At 46.6% G+C, this 18,358-nt stretch overlaps 1 protein-coding gene across 2 annotated transcripts in view; it reads right to left on the bottom strand.

Annotated features, from left to right (window-relative positions):
• KDM4C (lysine demethylase 4C) overlaps positions 1-17,214 on the bottom strand; it is a 2,012,700-nt gene extending 1,995,486 nt beyond the window's left edge. For both annotated transcript variants that reach the window (XM_086961357.1, XM_086961358.1), the window contains exon 1: positions 16,995-17,214. The gene's annotated coding sequence lies outside the window, so the exon portion shown is untranslated. The remainder of the gene's footprint in view (positions 1-16,994) is intronic.
• Between the last annotated feature and the right edge of the window lie 1,144 nt (positions 17,215-18,358).

Raw genomic sequence — 18,358 nt, 5'->3', positions numbered from 1 at the left:
ACAAAAAGGCCATTGCAGAAAGGAAAAAACAGCTCAAAGATGAAGCCTGGACACAACTCATTGATCCAGCTATACTAAAAAATAGTGGAGAATTCTGGAGGATTGTCAACCGACCATACTTACTGGGAGGATAATTCCCCCCTTGAAACTAATATCCGTGACGAGGGTTGGATCAAACACTTCAGTGACATCTATTCAGATCACAGTAATGGTGAAACTAGGGAGCAGGAGGTGAATATTATTCCAACTGGGAACCATTTGCACTTTGAAGTCAAAGAAGTATTATCTGCGATAGACTGTACCCTGAAAAAAAAGGCACCGGGACCAGATGGTGTTCCTGCAGATGCCTTTAAATGCTTCCCTAACTTCTGGTCAAGACTACTCTGCAGGGTCGTTAATGCCTTAAACCATGATAACATCCCCAACTCATGGAAAACATATATAATTATTCCTGTTTTTAAAAAAGGAAATAGGCAGGATCCTGCATGTTATAGACCAATTTCACTGATAGATTCTTCAGTCAAGATTTTAGGGAGAGTCATATTAGCCAAATTGAACGAATGGGCTACAGAGAATAGTATCTTGACTAACGTGCAATATGGGTTTAGACCTAAAAGAAGTACCCTGGATCAATGCCTTAATCTCCACTTGCTGATCGAGAAATATACCAGGGCCAAGGATGGGTCCATGTACCTTGGTTTCATGGACCTCTCCTCTGCGTTTGATATGGTCAACAGAACTAAGCTCTGGTTAAAATTACTTGACATGGGCCTGGACAGGACCATAGTTAATTTATTGGCTGACTTGCACTCTGACCTTACTGCAAAAATTAGAGTTTCCTCGAATGGAAGGTGTACAGATGTTTTTGCTTCTGAAAAAGGAGTCAGACAGGGGTGTATTCTGGCACCACTGTTGTTCACGTTATATGTGAACGCTTTGGAGCCTGCTCTTAGGGGCGTTACCAGCGACATCCCGCGTGCAGGGGATCAGGGGATTCCAGTTCTCCTTTACGCTGATGACGCGGTTCTTCTTGCACGCACCGGGGTGGGGCTTCAACGACTCCTGGATGCCTTTGAATCTTTCATGGGCTCACTTGACCTGAAAATAAACGCTACAAAATCTCAGGTTATGCTTATGGGTAGGGCCTCTAGGAGACCTTTTCACAAAATGTTTCTTTGTGGGCAGGAAAAGCTTGCACGCGTCTCCTCCTTTCCCTACCTGGGGATCACCTTTGACGAGAAAGGTAGCTGGGGTCCTCGTGTTAATAGTAGAGCAACCATGTTGGCTAGGACATCTGCAGCCCTCCATGGGTTCTCTAAAAAACTTGGGGGTAGGCCAATTGCAGCTGTTAGTAAAATATATAAGGCCAAATGTATCTCAGTTGCATCATATGGTGGCTCATTGTGGGGATATAAGGGAGTGGAACCCATACAGATAGTGGAAAACAAATTCTTTAGATCTGTTCTTGGCGTCCCTCAGTCAACCCCGTCCTACACCGTCCATATGGAATTAGGGGAAGGCTACATCTCAGACCTGATAAAAATAGCACCTTTAGTTGCTTGGCTGAGGATGTGGCTTAACACAGAAATTCCCCTAAATCATATCATAATGAGGGACTGTTTGTCCCTAGATAAAGTGCATAACATCAGGTGGTTGACGTATATTAAGGAAAGTTTTCTGAGGTTGGGGAGGCCTGAGCTTTATACTGTTATTGACTCTATAACATCTAAAGATATTGTTTACACCAAACATGCAATGAAGGAGCTCCTATCCCTGGAGAGGGAAGAAATCGAGCTGAAAAAACCTAGTGTCAGGGCCAGTTTATTGTTGGCTATACCTAACGGTCCTGATAGCTATCTTAACGTGGTGACTCTTCTCTACCACAGGTTTATTTTAACTCGTTTCCGTTTTAATTTGATACATTTTAATTTGGGTTTTTATCCTGTATGGAGTACCCCAGAAAAGGCACCACCCTGTTCCTGCGATCATTTCTCTGAGCAAAATACCATGCACTTTATAATGTTTTGTAGCCATTACAATGAAGCTCGGAGACTGTTCCTTGTACCTATACTTAAGGAAGCAGGATTCATTTTAGTTAGACCTGCTCTTATTTATTTACAACTGTTACAAACTCCCAGGATTATGTTTCACGTGGCTAGTTTCCTGGTGAGAGCTATTAGAAGCAGGAACATTAGATTAAAAAATGTGTCTACCTCCCTTTGTAGTACAGACCTTGCACTTTAGTTAGTCTGTTTGTAACCGTCTTGGTTCAGTAATTATAGAAAGCACTGTAACAGGGTCATTAGATGCTAGTAATGAATATTTCGCTGGGGACCTCCTTAGTATTTTTAAGCCTTTTTTAAGTCCTCTTTGCACATCAGCACTTTGCACTTTAGCACCTTGCACTTTATATTTCTCATGCTGATATAATTTGTAACATGATGTATGATGATTTTTAACTTGTTATATTTGAATTGTTTTTAATTGCTCTCAATGTATGTGCTGCTTGTATTATTGTAATATATATTCGCCATTGTCTTTGTATGATATTAAATTATCGCAATAAAGTATTTTGACTGACTGACTGACATACATATCCATGAATTAAGCCCTTCCATAGAATTAACATTCTCAACAATCTTGATCATCGGCTACCTTGAAAAAACATCAATCATAGCAATCATGTACCTGGAAAGTGACCCAACAGGTCCCATAATATCTATAGCTTCAGTAACCTAAGGTTTCTCAGGAATCGAAATTTGCCTAGCTTATGTAACGGTAAGTTTCAATTCTATTAAGGACACGGAGGCGAGGATTATGCTACATCTTCCTTCGCTTTATTAACATAAAAACTCCACAGCAGCTCAGGAAAATATCCAAACAGTGAAAAAAATGTTTTCAATACAAAAAGCATTTGAAGAAACGTTTTAATAGTCCAAAAAACCACAACTCCCAAGAGTCTCTTGTGCACTTCTAGTCCACAGTCCTTCCACCATGTCTACTATGGATAGATAGCCAGTCCTCTCTTCCTCTTCTTCCTCTTTCTTCGCGCAGATTACGCATTCGCCTCACTGATCCTGTTTAACTCCCTCGTTGCCTGCCAGAAAAAAGGACAGCGTAAGCGAGGAGTCACAGGAGTGGGACAGCATGACAGAGGAGCATCATATATTAGCAACATAACATAACCGCAGACAGGAAAACTCTTTACTTACTGCCATACGGGCGGGCATGAACCACTGTGTATTCTGGGCGGGATAATCCTCGCCTCCGTGTCCTTAATAGAATTGAAACTTACCGTTACATAAGCTAGGCAAATTTTGATTCTATGTCAGGACCGGAGGCTTCAGATTATGCTAGTTCAAAGCTTACTCACCACCAACTGGGCCAGATCCACCACCGGTTTAAAATAAAACCTTTTAAACGTGAAGTCCGAAGACCAATCTGCAGCTCGCATTAAATCCTCCAAGCGAGCACCCACTGCAAACGCCTTAGAAGCCATGGCCCCTCTGGCAGAGTGTGCCCCAAAAAGCTTTGTATTGATGCCTGCTTCTTGCATGACCCAACGCACCCACCTTGCAATAGTGGGGGAGGAGACAGCTTTGTGTGGCTTCCGCAAGGCAATCAACAATTGACGTTCGCCCGGAGGGCGGATTTCCAAGGTCATATCCTCATAAGCTTTCAAGCATTGCACAACACACAACTTAGGAGTGTCCAGAAAAGCTGGGTATGAGATAGATCGCGACGCCGACTTTGTGCGACGTCCCACAGTAAAAGTGACCCCATCCGGGGAGAAGACTCGCGCCGATACATCCAACGCGCGCACATCAGACACACGCCTACAAGAAACCAAGCACAACAGCATGGCCAACTTAGCTGAGAGCTCCTTTAGAGACAAGTAGGCGTTGGCCGGCCATGAAAGGAATAAATTCAAAACTAAATTGACGTCCCAAAGGACAGAATACCGAGGCTCCGGAGGCAACGCAAGACGAATACCTCGCAGAAGTCGGCAAACAAAAGGATGTTCTCCGACCGGAGAATTATCGATCGGGTTGTGACCCGCAGAAATCGCAGAGCGAATCGCATTAATCGTTCTATAGGCAAGGCCATTGGTGGCTAGTTCAGCCAAGAAATTCAAAATGGGAACGAGGCCCGCGACCAAGGGATCCAAGTCCCTTTGAAGACAAAGGACCCCAAAGGTCTTGTAGCCACTGGAAGACCCCTGAATCCAGTTTCCACTGACTGGCATCTCTGAGGAACCTGGAGTGCCAGTCCGCTACCTTATTGACCTGACCCGGTAGGTACTCTGCTGTCACCGCAATGTGACGCGCCAGGCAGTAGTCCCAGAAGTCCTTCGCTAAGTTCGCCAGAGCGCGAGAGCGGGGACCTCCTAGATGGTTCACATAACGAACCGCTGAAACATTGTCCATCCTGAGTAAAACGCAGGCCTTGACCGAATCCTTGGTCCAGCAACGTACCGAGAAGGAGCCCGCCAGGAGCTCCAAACAGTTGATATGCAACCGTTGTTCGTCTGAAGACCAGGCGCCGCCGGTGGAGAAATCCCCGCACCGAGCGCCCCAACCCGATCTGCTGGCATCGGATTCTATGACGAGATCCGGGACTGACCCGAAAATCGCCCGACCATTCCATGCTTCCATGTGCGAAAGCCACCATGACATTTCCTCCTTCACTTCGTCCGTGAGGGGTATCAACTGATCGTAGCTCATTCCTCTCCGGAGGTGTTGGGCTTTGAGGCGTTGAAGCGCCCTGTAGTGCAGGGGCCCCGGAAAGATCGCTTGGATGGAGGACGACAGGAGTCCTACCACCCTGGCGACGTGTCGCAAAGACGTACTGTCCTTTGTGACCGTCTGCCGTAACAAATGTCGGATTTTCGCGATCTTCCTGGACGGGCGGCTTAGAACGGCCTCCACAGAATCCACGACGAACCCTAGAAAGGTAAGTCTCTGAGTGGGAACCAGTACTGACTTGGAGCCGTTGACGACGAACCCCAGTCGCTGAAGGAGTTGCACGGCTTGTCGCAACTGCCCGGCAAAAACCACCGGACACTGTCCCATGAAGAGAATGTCGTCCAAGTAGACCAACATCCGCACTCCCTGGCCTCTCAGGTACTCCACCACCGGATGCAACACTTTCGTGAAGCACCAGGGGGCCGATGAAAGGCCGAATGGAAGGGCCGTGAACTCGAACACCCTGTCGTTCCACAAGAACTGAAAAAAATGACGAAGCGGCGGGTGGATAGGAATCACCAAATAAGCATCCTTGAGGTCCAACCTCACCATCCAATCCCGCGGGAGGAGCACGTCTCGAAGGAGGTGGATACCCTCCATCTTGGAGTGCCGGTAGACCAACCACCCATTGAATTCCTTGAGGTTGATCACCGGTCGCTTGCCCCCATCTGTCTTGTCCACTAGGAAGACATTGCTGACAAACCCATTGGGGTGGCGCGTTGATTGACGGATGGCTCCCTTGGGAAGCAACTCCGCGACCTCTCCATCTATCAAAAGCGCATCGGACTCTGAAAACACAATCGGCCGTGGAAAAACCTCCTGAGTGGGGTGGTCGTAGAACTCTATGTGAAAACCACGGACGGTTTGCAAGACCCAAGCGTCGGCAGTGAGCAACTAACTTGATCCAAACAAAGTACACTCACCGGTGATATTGTTGGGTCCGGAGTTTTTTCGGTAACCTCTGCCGCCAAAACGTTGCCCTCTGGTGGGGTAGAAATTATTGAAGTTCGCAGAGGTCTGGTACTGTCCTCTGCCGGAGCCTTGCCCTCTATTATTGGTTGGTTGGCCACGGCCGATCGCGCGGCCCCTGCCGCGACCGGCCCCTCCAGAGAAACACTGATGAAAAACGCGCTTGATGCTGGATTGTGCTTTGTCCAGCGAGGTAAAGGTGGACACAAATTTGCCCAGCTCCCTGATGAAAGGCTCGCCAAAGAGGCCCCCTTGGGCCACCGCGCCCGCCTCCGAAGAGGCTAAGTCTCCCAAATTTGGGTCCAACTTAATAAGCAAAGATCGCCTGCGCTCGGTGGACAGGGCGCAGTTGGCATTTCCCAGGAACACGATAACGCGTTGTGCCCAGTGTGACAGCACCTCCGGGGAAATGACCGTGCCATTAGCTTTCGCCTCCTCCGCCATGTCGAGGATTTTTGCGCAGGCCCGACAGCATCCAACAACTTATCCTGACATGAGCGCCAGGATCGGTCAATGCCCTTGCGGGGGCCTTTCATGAATTTGGCCAGGAAGGTGGCCATTTTAGCGTCTAACTCGGGGGTCATAGCTACCTTGCCGTCCAAAGTGGGCCTTGGGCATTCCCCCCGCAAGCAACCAACGGCTTCTTTCTCCAGCGGTTTGCGCAGGCGACCCACAACGAACTTCGCCACAGTCTCCCCCGGTGTCCAGGCCACGGACCGAGGGTGGACAATCTCGTCCGGGTCCAGCATGCCTGATTCATCCCGAGGCAGCTCTGCGGCTGAGCCCGAGGGGCGCCAAGAGCGCACCGACTTCCCGTCATCGTCCGTGTCGGGGGAATCATACACCGGTGATGAGGGGGCTGTTCCCATGTCTACTGCGGACTCAGGGCCCGACAGAGGTGCAGGGGGAGCAGCAGTCGCCTTAGCCAAAAAGGCGTCACGGAGACGCTCAAAGGCGCCTCTGTCCACCCCCTGCGTCCCTGAAGGGGGTCCCTCCCTGCAGGGTTTCTTTGGTGCCGGCGGTCGTTCGCCCGATGTCCCCGGGGGGTCAGTAGGTGCCCCCAAATGTGCAGACGCCAACTTAGCACACTCCTCCACAATGCGTGCTGAGAGGCGGTCCTCCATGGGAACCACCACCTCAGTCACGCAGCGGTATATGGAACTATCCACCGCTTGGTAGAATTCATCATCTTGGAGGTAAGAGTAGGGCTCCTCCTCATAATCCCCTTCGTGGGCCATAACAGGAATGCTGAATCCACAAAACTCTACTATACAGGGCAACAAAGGGAAAAAACCCCCAAAGCCAGTAGTAACCCTGGCACTATATGCACCCAAGTGGGTGTACTGTAAAGTTAATTTTTTGGGCAGACAGGCTGACTGCAAGTATGCTTTTGGGCCAACAGGTGTGGTAGATAGGAAGGCACCGACTCCCCAGCGCGCGGACCCTCCTCACCGGGACCGAGTCCAGACACCTATCAAGCACGCTAAGCCACACGTCAGTTTTGGTGCACAGAAAAAGAACCCGAAGGCGTTCACGCGGTCTACGCCGCAATACAGACCCTAGCGGGGCGTCAGGAATGCAAGGAATACCGACCCGGTAACCGGGCGTCAGAGAGGTAGGCGAGGGCAGGCTCCGGCGCAGGCAGGCTCCTCAGCGCGGCTCCCGTGACCGTAGAGACGCGCTGAGGAGTCGGCGAGACGCGCGGGCGCCCTCTGGTGGGTTCTTCTGTCACCGCACCAATCGGGGAAAAAGAAAGTCGCGTAGGAACGATTACAGCGTTCCCGCGGCTGAGGGCTCTGAAAGAAAGACGGCGTAAACAACGCGACGAGCCCCCAACAATCCAAGCACTGTATTACACAGCAAATGTCACACACACGAGGAAAACATCGAAAAGCACTTATCTGGCTGCGGGAGCAGCGAAGAAAGAGGAAGAAGAGGAAGAGAGGACTGGCTATCTATCCGTAGTAGACATGGTGGAATGACTGTGGACTAGAAGTGCACAAGAGACTCTTGGGAGTTGTGGTTTTTTGGACTATTAAAACGTTTCTTCAAATGCTTTTTGTATTGAAAGCATTTTTTTCACTGTTTGGATATTTTCCTGAGCTGCTGTGGAGTTTTTGTTAATAAAGCGAAGGAAGATATAGCATAATCTGAAGCCTCCGGTCCTGACATAGAATCAGAGGTGTGTTCGCACAGGTTTGCCCTAAGCGTTTTAAGCGATTTGTCAAAATTAGTACATAATCTGCAGTTCCTCAAGTCCATATCAATCCCTGTCCACTGATGGCACTTTTTGATCCGTTGCTTAATTTTACAACACCAAAATGCCCAATGTGAGTCAAATTATGACTTCTGAAAGACAAAGGGGGAATTGCTCTTTCACCTCTGAAGACAGTTCTATTATTTACAGATAATTCTTCTTTAACCTCCCAAAAATGTCTCATTTGATCTCCCAAACCAGACCTTTTTGGCCAACCCATTCTTATTGATTTACTAGTAGTAGAAAGCTTTATTCGATTTTAAAACAGATTAAAATCATGAAAGCAACAATCATAATATACAATTTACTAATTTGTTGCATATTTTTATCCTCTAAAAAACATTTTCTCCAAAAATCTTCTAACACCCCGAGAGCTTCTTGATCACATAAAAGTGCCAAACTTAAATCGTCCCACTCGTCCCACTCATTTTTCTCACATTCTTGCATTTCAGTAGGCATACGAGAAAGGAAATATGCTAACACATTACTCTTCCCAGGAACATACACCACATTGTATGTGAAATTTTGGAGGTGCATGGACATTCTTGCAATTCTAGCAGATGCATTTAAAAAGTCTTTTGGCGGTCAAAAGTCTAACAAGATGTTTGTAATCCGTCCGAAATATAGACTGTTTACCCCAAACAAAAGAGCAAAAATGTTCCAAACCCCAAATACATGCTAGAGTTTCTTTCTCGATGACAGAGAACTTATCCTCAAGTGGGGGTAAAAGCATGTGGTGCATACTAGATTATAAACTTTATTCTCTTCACAATCAATCTGGGATAACACCCTTCCAAGCTCCTTATTGCTCGCATTAACTGTAATGACATTTTTAAGATCTGGTTCAAACCTTTTATGTACAGGAGCTTCAGCAATGGCTTTCTTAACATCATGAAATTCTTCTTTACATTTGTCAGACCAAACAAACTTAACACTGTTTTTAAGCAACTGGCTGATGTTATACACCCTGCTGGAGAATTCTCTCACAAATTTGTTGTAGAACTCAATCAGACCTAAAAAAAGATCTCAGTTCATCCTTTTTTGAAGGATGAGGGGTGTTAAAAATTGCCTCGACTATTTTGGGTTTAGTAGCTATACCTTCACCACACAGTACATATCCTAAATGAGTCACAGATTTAACTGCAAACCTACATTTAGAACCATCCACAGTTAGTCCATTCTTTTCCAGCACTTATAAAACATCTAAGGATTTGTCATTTTGCAATTTGCACTTACCAAACACTAAAATATTGTCTTGGAAACATCTTACAGTCAAGTGTTTCCCGGAAAGAGAATAAATGATTCTCTGGAAGATTGCAGCAGCAGAAGTCAATTCAAAACGTAGCCTTTTGTATTGGAAACAACTCATGGTTGTAATAAATGCAGTAATAGGTTTGCTCTCTTCCTTTACACAAATCTAGTGGTATGCAGTGGAAAGGTCTATCGTAGAGAACCAATTAGCACCTTTCACCAAAGTAAACATTTCTGATATTTTAACCCCTCCCAGGCTGATGACGAGCTCAGCTCGTCATCAGCTACGGTGCTCATGTGCTGAGCTCGTCATGGCCGTTAGAACGCTCACACGCAGGGATAATTCCCCTGCTGTGCGAGCGTTCTAAAGGAACGGGCGTGGCCGTGACGAGCTCAGCTCGTCATCAGCACATGAGCACCGTGGCTGATGATGAGCTAAGCTCGTCATCAGCACTGGGGCATGTGTGCATGCCCCCCCCCCCCACCCTCAACCCCCAGCACAGCGGGGGAATTACCCCCGCTGCGAAGGGGTTAAGCAATGGAAATGTATCCACTACAATATTGCTATTGACATGACACAAATCAATGCAAATTCTGATTTTACCATTATTACATCTTGCAATAACAGCCAGAGAACTAGCTCCAGTGTGGCTCACTGGTTAGAGGCGGCAGACCCGAGAGCAGAGGACGGCCCGGGACCAGGGTTCGATTCCCGACGCGGCAGGTTTCTGGACCAGGGTCAGCGGACTCGATAATTCTCTCGCCTCGGTGCCCACTCTGATCAGCGATCACACTCGGCAACTCTGGGCATTAGCTTGCCTCATCTTCACTAACGGCCCCACCAGACCGCCGGGGATGCCTGGTCTCACCCTGGAGATACCCACTAAGGGACCATCTCTCAGGGAAGCCAGGAAGGGTTTCGCAGCGGTCGAAGCGCGGAGATACTCCTCCGGGAGTCGATCCTAGCGCTATATAAACCTGCAATTAATTAATTAATTAATTAATTCCTTAGAGTCAATGTGCTCAATGATATTTGCCTCAACAATTTTCTAGTTCGTTCTCTACTTCTTCCCTGAGGAGAACATGTATTTTCCATACTTTCTGTGTTTTATGACAAAATACATTCTTTAAAATTATCTCATGTTCAAGATCTGTTAACATTCCACATTTTCCACTGAAAACGAGAAATTTCTTGAGCACTTCTGCTCCTTCATTTTCTCCATCAATAACCAATACAGGTTCAGGACTGTTGGGATTAAGAATTATATGTAGATCAAGTTGATCTCTCCAACCCAGAACTGAGGGACCTTTTTTCACAATATATGGTTTACCAATGGATTCTCTATTCTTAAACCTGAAACCTAAGGTCCTAAATCCTATTAGATCGGTTTTTCACCAGAGAACCGTTCTGAATTGATATCAGGTGTAAGCACATTACTGCCAAACTCTCCTACAAACTTGGAATTTCAGACTTCTTCATTAACTATGGTGAATGGCGAACCCGAGTCTGCGTACATCTGTATATCCACTCCTCCAATGGTCATAATGCACACAGGTTCTCTTGTCACCAACAATATTTTTGTTGATTTTCAAAACAAAAGACTTATTGAACTTTGCTGCTAATGTCACAATGCATATTTTTCTTGACTATGGTGTCCTCCTCACTGGATGTACACTCACCTACACACTCGACCCTAGAATCCATTTTTTTCCTGCAAACTTTTGCAAAATGTACATTCATACCACAAGCTGCACATCGTTGTTTAAGTGCCGTACAAAACTTACTTGAAGCTAAATGTGAAGCACTGTCACATCAGTAAAATCTAAAACCATCTTTGTTATAAGACTTATCCTGTCCTTTTTAGGTCTCGGCTAGAAACGTGCGAAGCGCGTTCTCGCCAGAGAACTATAGTCGGCGTCTCAGCAGTCTCAGAACGACGAAGGGAGACAAGACCTGGCCGCGCGCAGCGTTTCCCCAAAGGATAACGTTGTGCGCGCAGCCAGGTCTTGTCTCCACAGCATGGCATGGCAGACCGGATCGCCAAACGCGCCTCTCTGGAATGCAGGGGGAGTCTGCAGAGAGGCGTGCGCGGCGCTGATAAACAGCCATGCTTTTTTTTTCGTCCCGTCTCTGAGCGTGGAATGCGGCCGGATTCAAATTACAAAGCATTTGCTGGACGTGTGTGCGACCAATTACGTGCGCCATCCTGTCAGAGCGACAGACAGAGCACCACTCTGAAGAGCCCCGATGCCCCCAGGAAAATCCATAGCCAGAGAAGTCCCTCTGGGTCAGGCCTCACAGTCCAGCCGTTTCCCGAACTTATTTCCGCACCAGAATCGGAGCACTGGCTCCATTTTCTCCGCCGGCCCAAAAAAGCACACAGGAGAGGAATGCATGCAGGCAGAATAATTAAAGTTCCAGGCCGGGAGAAAACATTGCAGGAGAAAAGGAGCCGATAAAATTAAGAACCAGCTCTAATTAAAACCACCGGACACAAAAGAACAGGGGATGTGAGGCTGGCATAAACATTTTATATGGGTGTGTCTACGAGGCACAAGGGTCTCACTGCGTAATGGAAATAAGCGAGAGGAACGAGGTAATGCCATACACCGATATTGCGGTTGCATTTGTTGCGCGTGCATTTCTTTTGTGCTGTCGTACCAGACACTTTCACGTTGCAAAATGTCAGAGGTACTAAAGGTAATAACAAAGCTGTGACGTGCTGCCGTCCGGGCTTTTGAACCAGCGACATTAGCATTCTTGGGCTTGTAGGACACATATACAGTGTGTTTAGCGTAACTTCAAGTCCCAGCATCCGTGTAGCTGAAGGCCAAAAAACCAGGACAGGTTTAAAGTCTTCCCACAACACTTACTTGGAAAGAGGTTAACATGTACGCTATATGTCAAATATGGCGCTTTCATAGAACCTGGTGGAAAGAACTGGGCACCAATGTTTGAATAAAGAACGGCAGGCCATTTTTCGCCGTGAGCAGAACAGCACCCCCTTCGCCCACCCCATTTTGTATTTTTTATTTAATATTGTCGACCTACTTTTCCGGTCAGCTGCTGTAAATGTGCGGAATCTTGTGTGAGTAACCAATTTACTGTTTTTACATTTGACTGGCACTTCATTTGCCCAGTCCTTGTAGTATCCTTCTCACCCTCATTGGAAGGTGTCCGAGAACAATGTGTCTCATAATTGTCACTTTTGCCTCATCTAACTTAACTTTTGCTTTAGTAATTGTTCACTTGTAATGTTCTCCCCATGTATTATTTCTGTTCCTATTGTGAAGCCTTTGACACCTTCGGGTAAAGTCTGCGCTGTATCCAAACGCATAAACGTCCCCTACCCACAGGACTGCATCCGCCTCCCAGTGTGTCCTTCATATCACCGTCCCGCCCCCCCGCCCTCTGCCTAACGCGCTCTCAATCCGGGATGCCAGCCGCCGCGCTCCTCATATTGCTGCTCCAGCTTTTGCATATTTTCACACAGGGGTTACCTGCAGTCGCCGTGGGGTGGCGCACCACACAGAACTCACATCTCTCTGATGTGCTCGTGGGGCCGGCGTCCTTGGGGTGATCTGGGCTTGCTTGGCTCTTGTGCTCTCGGTGTGAGGTGCTTTTAACCCGGGCCATGCTTTTTTGGGGAGGTGCTCAAGGGGCAATGGTGGTGAAGTCTCAACAGCACAGGGTTTCCCACTGAGCTGGTGGCGGGAGGGGCCAGGCTCCACTATGGAGAAGTGTGGAGCGATGCTCTAGGAGGGCTCGAGGCGCTTCTTTGTGGGTGCGGTACTTGTGGGAGGAGATGGTTTGTGGAGAAGATGGTCCTGACACGGGGTCATCCATGGGGAAATTGAGTGAGAGTACGAGGTGCTAGGGCGGGGTTCTCTTTGAAGAAAGTATCTTTGTAAACGGGGCCTTCTCAGGGTGGGGGGGCTGGTTGTGGGGGCTTGTCCTCTAGGCAAGAGGTGCTTGTGGTCCTCTGAGGTGAAGGTTTTGCCATGGCTATCATTGCGTGAGGTGCGTTGGCAGGGTTCTCTTTGAAGATAGAGCCCCCGTAAATGTGGCCTTCTGATGGTCGGGGTTGGTTGTGGAGCTTGCTCGTCTAGGCAAGAGGTGCGTGGGTGGGGTTCTCTTTGGAGAAAGCACCCCGGTGCCCACGCTTTCTGCGTGTTGGTGTTGGTTGTGGTGCGGGGCTCAATGTGAGTGAAGTGTTCGTGGGGCAGTAGCGCTCCGCGGGTGTAGGGCCGGCATTCTTTGTGTGAGGTACTTGTGGGGCATTAGCCCCCTCTGTCTAGCCTGCTCCCAGGAGGTGTTCCAAGGGGCGTAGGGCATCAAACAAGAGAGGGGAATGGCCCCTAGCGTTTCCCAGCTGGTTGTACAGAAGCCAGTTTGGTTGGGGCGGGCCCTTACACTACACGACCTTCCAGAACTAATACACCAATTTCTATGTCCCGTGAGTGAGTGAGTGAGTGAGTGAGTGTGTGTGTGTGTGCGCGCGCGCAGGTGGCTCTGTGTGGGTGGCTCTGTATGTGTGTGTGGGTGGCTTTGTGTGTGTGGCTGCAAATGCAGTAGGTCTCGCATTTGCGAGAGATTAAGCGATTGGAATTGTAAATGACAATGCCATTTATTTATGTTTTAAAAAGATAAATAAATATAATGTCATGAGCAATGCCAATAGCTCTAACTTTAACAATGCCGAGACCATTGCATTGTAAATGCTTGTTGTTAAGGTCATGTATCCAAAAACGATCTTTCTTAAGTTTGTTAAAATTTCAGTTTTTTTACTTTCCCAATTACTTCTTCATTAAATACTTTGTTTTCCGCTTTCAAAGCTTTGGCACTGCAGCTAGAAAGCTCTGCTTTCCTTACGATTGACAAAATATCATCCAAAGCAGCATCACTGTTGATCCACAATCTCTCATGGATTGCTGGCACGCAAGCATGCGTGGCAATTTGATCTCGTATGAATTGCTCTTGCAGATTATCAAATTTGCAATCATCAGCTAATTTTTCAAGTGCTGCTACATATTCATCAATAGCCTCACTAAGTTCCTGTTTTCTTTGAAAAAATGTAAACCTTAAAATACCAACACACACTTTGGGAGCAAAAGGTTTATCAAGGTCACATGAATCATTCTCAAAAACATTTGAATCCTCGCTCCCAGTAAATGTTTCCAGTTGTTACAAAAACTTTTAACCCTTCTGGCCCCACAAAATGTAGAAAGAGTTTCTTTTAGGTTTCATTTTTCCATCTTCGTCAATAGTGTCTAAAAAGTTTAGAATGTACGACTTCCACACACTCCATTTCATACATGGATTAGCACATGCTGGCCAAAATGCTTGCGGAGGCTGAATAGCAACATTTTGGCTTGCCATGGTAGGATGGAAGAATTTTATTTTTCTCCACAATCCCATCCATTGTCGCCAGTGGGAAAAGCTTCCCTTCAAAGATTGCAGGAAACTTGGTGCACATTCAGAAAGGTACTTATTCCATGAAAAGGTGGTATCATCCAGCAGCAATGGTTGACAAGCAGCTGTGTCTTTCGCAACTGTCAACTGTCCTCTAACATTCTATTACATCATTGCCCACCAACATTCCATGACATGAAAGCTGCAGCCATCACAGACAGCTTCATTTCACTTAATATATTTATATCACACTCCGGTAAACTTAAACACTTGTAAGCACCGGCACTGGCTACTAAATGTATTAAGTAACATGTTTGAATTTGATTCACTTCGCTGCTGCTCTAGACTAAAATTACAAAGACAAAGCCATAAAATAATTATGAAAACTTGCAGACATGCAAAACCCTGGAACGCTCAGCTATCCTACAGGGACTAGCTATAGCACATCTTGAAAGATTACGACATGAAAGGCTTCTAGCTTGTCAGAAGTACAAAAAGAGCACGGCTGATAAGACACTACTCTCTAAGGACTGCCCCCTAAATTCACCTCTTCGGTTATCATAGGCAGCTCCAGTATTACTGCACACTGAAGCTTTTACTGTGGCAAAAAGGCACATTTCCTTAAAATGGTGTGGGGGGGGGGGGGGGGGGGGGGGTCTGCTCCCAAATCGGCATGACCAAACTATGAAGCACTGACATGACTGGGACGAGACAGTAATTAGTTTAAGACAATCTAATATGTCCATGTTCATACAACCTTAAGTTGCTGCAAAGCGTGCATAACAAGGTACTTGCATCTGCTTTTGTAATACGAACCAAGTGAAAATAAAAGCACAAAAAAAACTACCTTGGATTTTTTACTGCCTTTAGATTGATAAACGCAAACGTGCAAAATATGTTTGTGTGATTTATTCCCTCGTTAAGTAACCCAGTAAGTCAGATGAAAACCAATGTGTGCACCCACACTAAATGCTATTTGTACTTGGGGTGTTTTCCCACAGAATTATTATCGATCAGGTTTTACAGGCGTTCAACTTAGCAGAGCATCAAAAAGTTATAAACTGCTTTATTTGTAAATCCGTTCTTCAAACTTCCATAGTTAAACAATGTTATCACAAACATAAACCCTGGCCATTGTTATGATTGCACATATTCGAGACTAAACAATTAAATGTCTAATCGCCAGGGCAAAACGGTAACCAAAAACAATACCATTTCAAAAAAACAACATAATGTGAACGTCGTTTCCCTACAGAAAAAACGCAGTTTTGGTCCTTCGGTCCAAACATGCGGGGAAATATTAGTCGTTACATATTGCTTTAGAAAGAAAAAAAGACATGGTCATGCATTTTAAAGCCCATAACTGTGCGGACCATTGAGTCTTTACACACGAAGTTGCTATGCGATTACAGTGTACTAACATTAATAGCCCTCTCACCGTGTGACACATTAAACAAAAAACAATTATAACTGTAAAAAGTGTCTTCTGCTGAGATCGTAAAGTGTGCGATGGAAGGGGCGGAATGAAAGCTAATTTGCAATATTTGGCGGTCGTCTCCGCCTACAATTTGAACAAGGGTTCGCTAGGATTTTACTACTTGTAGGTGCGCGGAACAGTGATGAGTCTGGGATTGTTCATCAGAGCGGATCTGAGAGTTAGCCGGGTTCACATTTCTTGAAAAGGAAGCCGCACGCGTCTGGCGTGTGGTGAGAAGAGCAGATGTTTTCATCGAATGGGCGGAGCAGTCTGTAGCTTTGGGATGTGTCAGAGGAGAAACGCACCTGAGAGAGTTACTGCAGAAATAACAGTGCCCAGCAAGAGCGAACCACCCTCCAAAAGTGGCTGTGGGGCCGGCAAAGTGAGTACCAAACACAACAGCTGGAAATCTCCCAACAAGGCGCTGAGGGGACCACTCAACTCACATGGGGTAGCATACTACACCAAAGCACCAGACTATGAACAAGATAAAAAGAACCGACAAACCAACATTATTATGGAGGGGGCGTGGTTAACACCGACCACAAAACAACGTATCTTATTACCTAGGTGCCCTGAGGAAATGACTCCTTTAAACCCTTGTTGTGTTAGGACTAATTGTGTGAGGGCGATCGTCATACTGGTAGTATGCGCGACGCTACTGAGAGGATAACAAAGTCTGAAGGCAGCGAAGAGCATCTGGAGAACCCCAAAGGTGTGGGTGGAGCAAAAATTAAAGGGAGTGCAAGCATCAAAGGTACAGCGAAAGCACACTCTTCTTCCACATTGGCAAAGAGTCACACCATCAATTAACACCTGATGGGAGTCACGGTGGCAGGTCTGCTAACTCATTCTATTACCTCCCTCCTCACGAACAAGTACCTGTTTTATGGGCGAAATGTTCAGGCCCCCCCTCTTCTACTGTCAGGAGGCACAGCTGTACCCCAAGACTGCGTAATGACACTTCCGGTCTCGGACGTCCCTCGACGAAGCACAACACCCAGTCGCAGCTACTCTCCTGACCTGCTACGGGGACCGATTCAGGCCCCCTCCCCCCTTGGCGACGCCCACTGCGCACGCGTCACGCCCTCCCGGCCTCTGCTTCCCCTAGTGGAACGAGCAGAACGCTGCCTAGAAGAGGCATGGACATAGAAAGAGGCTAAAATACCTAGAGATTCTAAAATCGGAAGGCCACCGCCATTTTTAAAGTATTCTGCATGCCGATAAATGCATAAGAAAGTAAACAAAAATGTTTTAATGTGAAACTACCTGCAAAATTAGTATAAACAAAGAGTGACTGCTAATAGTTTTGCGTCAATGTGCTCTCTTTTCAACTTCTGTAAATATATAAAAATAGACACGCAGATACATTTTTGGTTTTTTTATAAAAATACTGACTTCAAATATTGGTGACTAACAATGGTGGAAATACTACTTAATATGTAAAGAGGTTAACTTTATGGGTCGCCTTGCACTGCTTCGTTTGTTAGATGGGTGCCTCCTTGCTTAGAGACTAAGGAAGAATCCAATTGCCGAGTGCGTTTCCAGTCAAACCAGCGTTTCCCTTATAAACGTAACGTTCTTGTTGGAAGTCTGTTCAGAGTGGACGTACGTCGAGGCCACCATGTACAGCCACTGGGGCAGAATGGATTAATTGGACAATGGTGTACGAATGAAGAAACATGACGTTTTGTCAGCTGTGAGAACCTATACCACGGCCATCTTGCACTGGTGTATTCAGCGACTAAGCACAATGAAAGTTGATAGGGTGAAGTCGTTTGGGGGCCGTAACAATTGACCCTGTATAATGCGTTCTGGGTGCTAGGAAGCCTCTCAAAAGCTTTGCGGCGAAACATTGGCCAAACACTTTGATCTGCGTGCCTGAACAAAAACGTGGCCAATTTGTAGTCTGCCAACGAGCACATATGTCCTTTATTTACGTACAAATCAGCTGTTCAAGTGCGTGCTATGACTGTCAAGCCAATGTGCAGGCACGGCCCAACCCATCTTCACCAGACACACCCCTTCGCCACATGGTAATGTAAACAGAGTAACGTGGATTGTCAAAATCTAAATTTGAAACTCCAATAAAGATGGAGCAGACAGCTGGAAAAAGGGGGAATAGTTTTTATCCACGATCAAAGCGCTGAATACATACAAGACTACGAAGGAAGATACCAGTGTGATTCTCAAAGTTTAGAGCTTGTGTAAGTGAGCTTATGATGAAGCCTTCTTTTTCTTATAAT

The sequence above is a fragment of the Lissotriton vulgaris genome, chromosome 3_1, assembly GCF_964263255.1.
Source record: "Lissotriton vulgaris chromosome 3_1, aLisVul1.2, whole genome shotgun sequence".
Classification (NCBI taxonomy): domain Eukaryota; kingdom Metazoa; phylum Chordata; class Amphibia; order Caudata; family Salamandridae; genus Lissotriton; species Lissotriton vulgaris.
The sequence above is the reverse complement of the archived record's forward strand: the minus strand, read 5'-3'. Positions and strand labels throughout refer to the sequence as shown.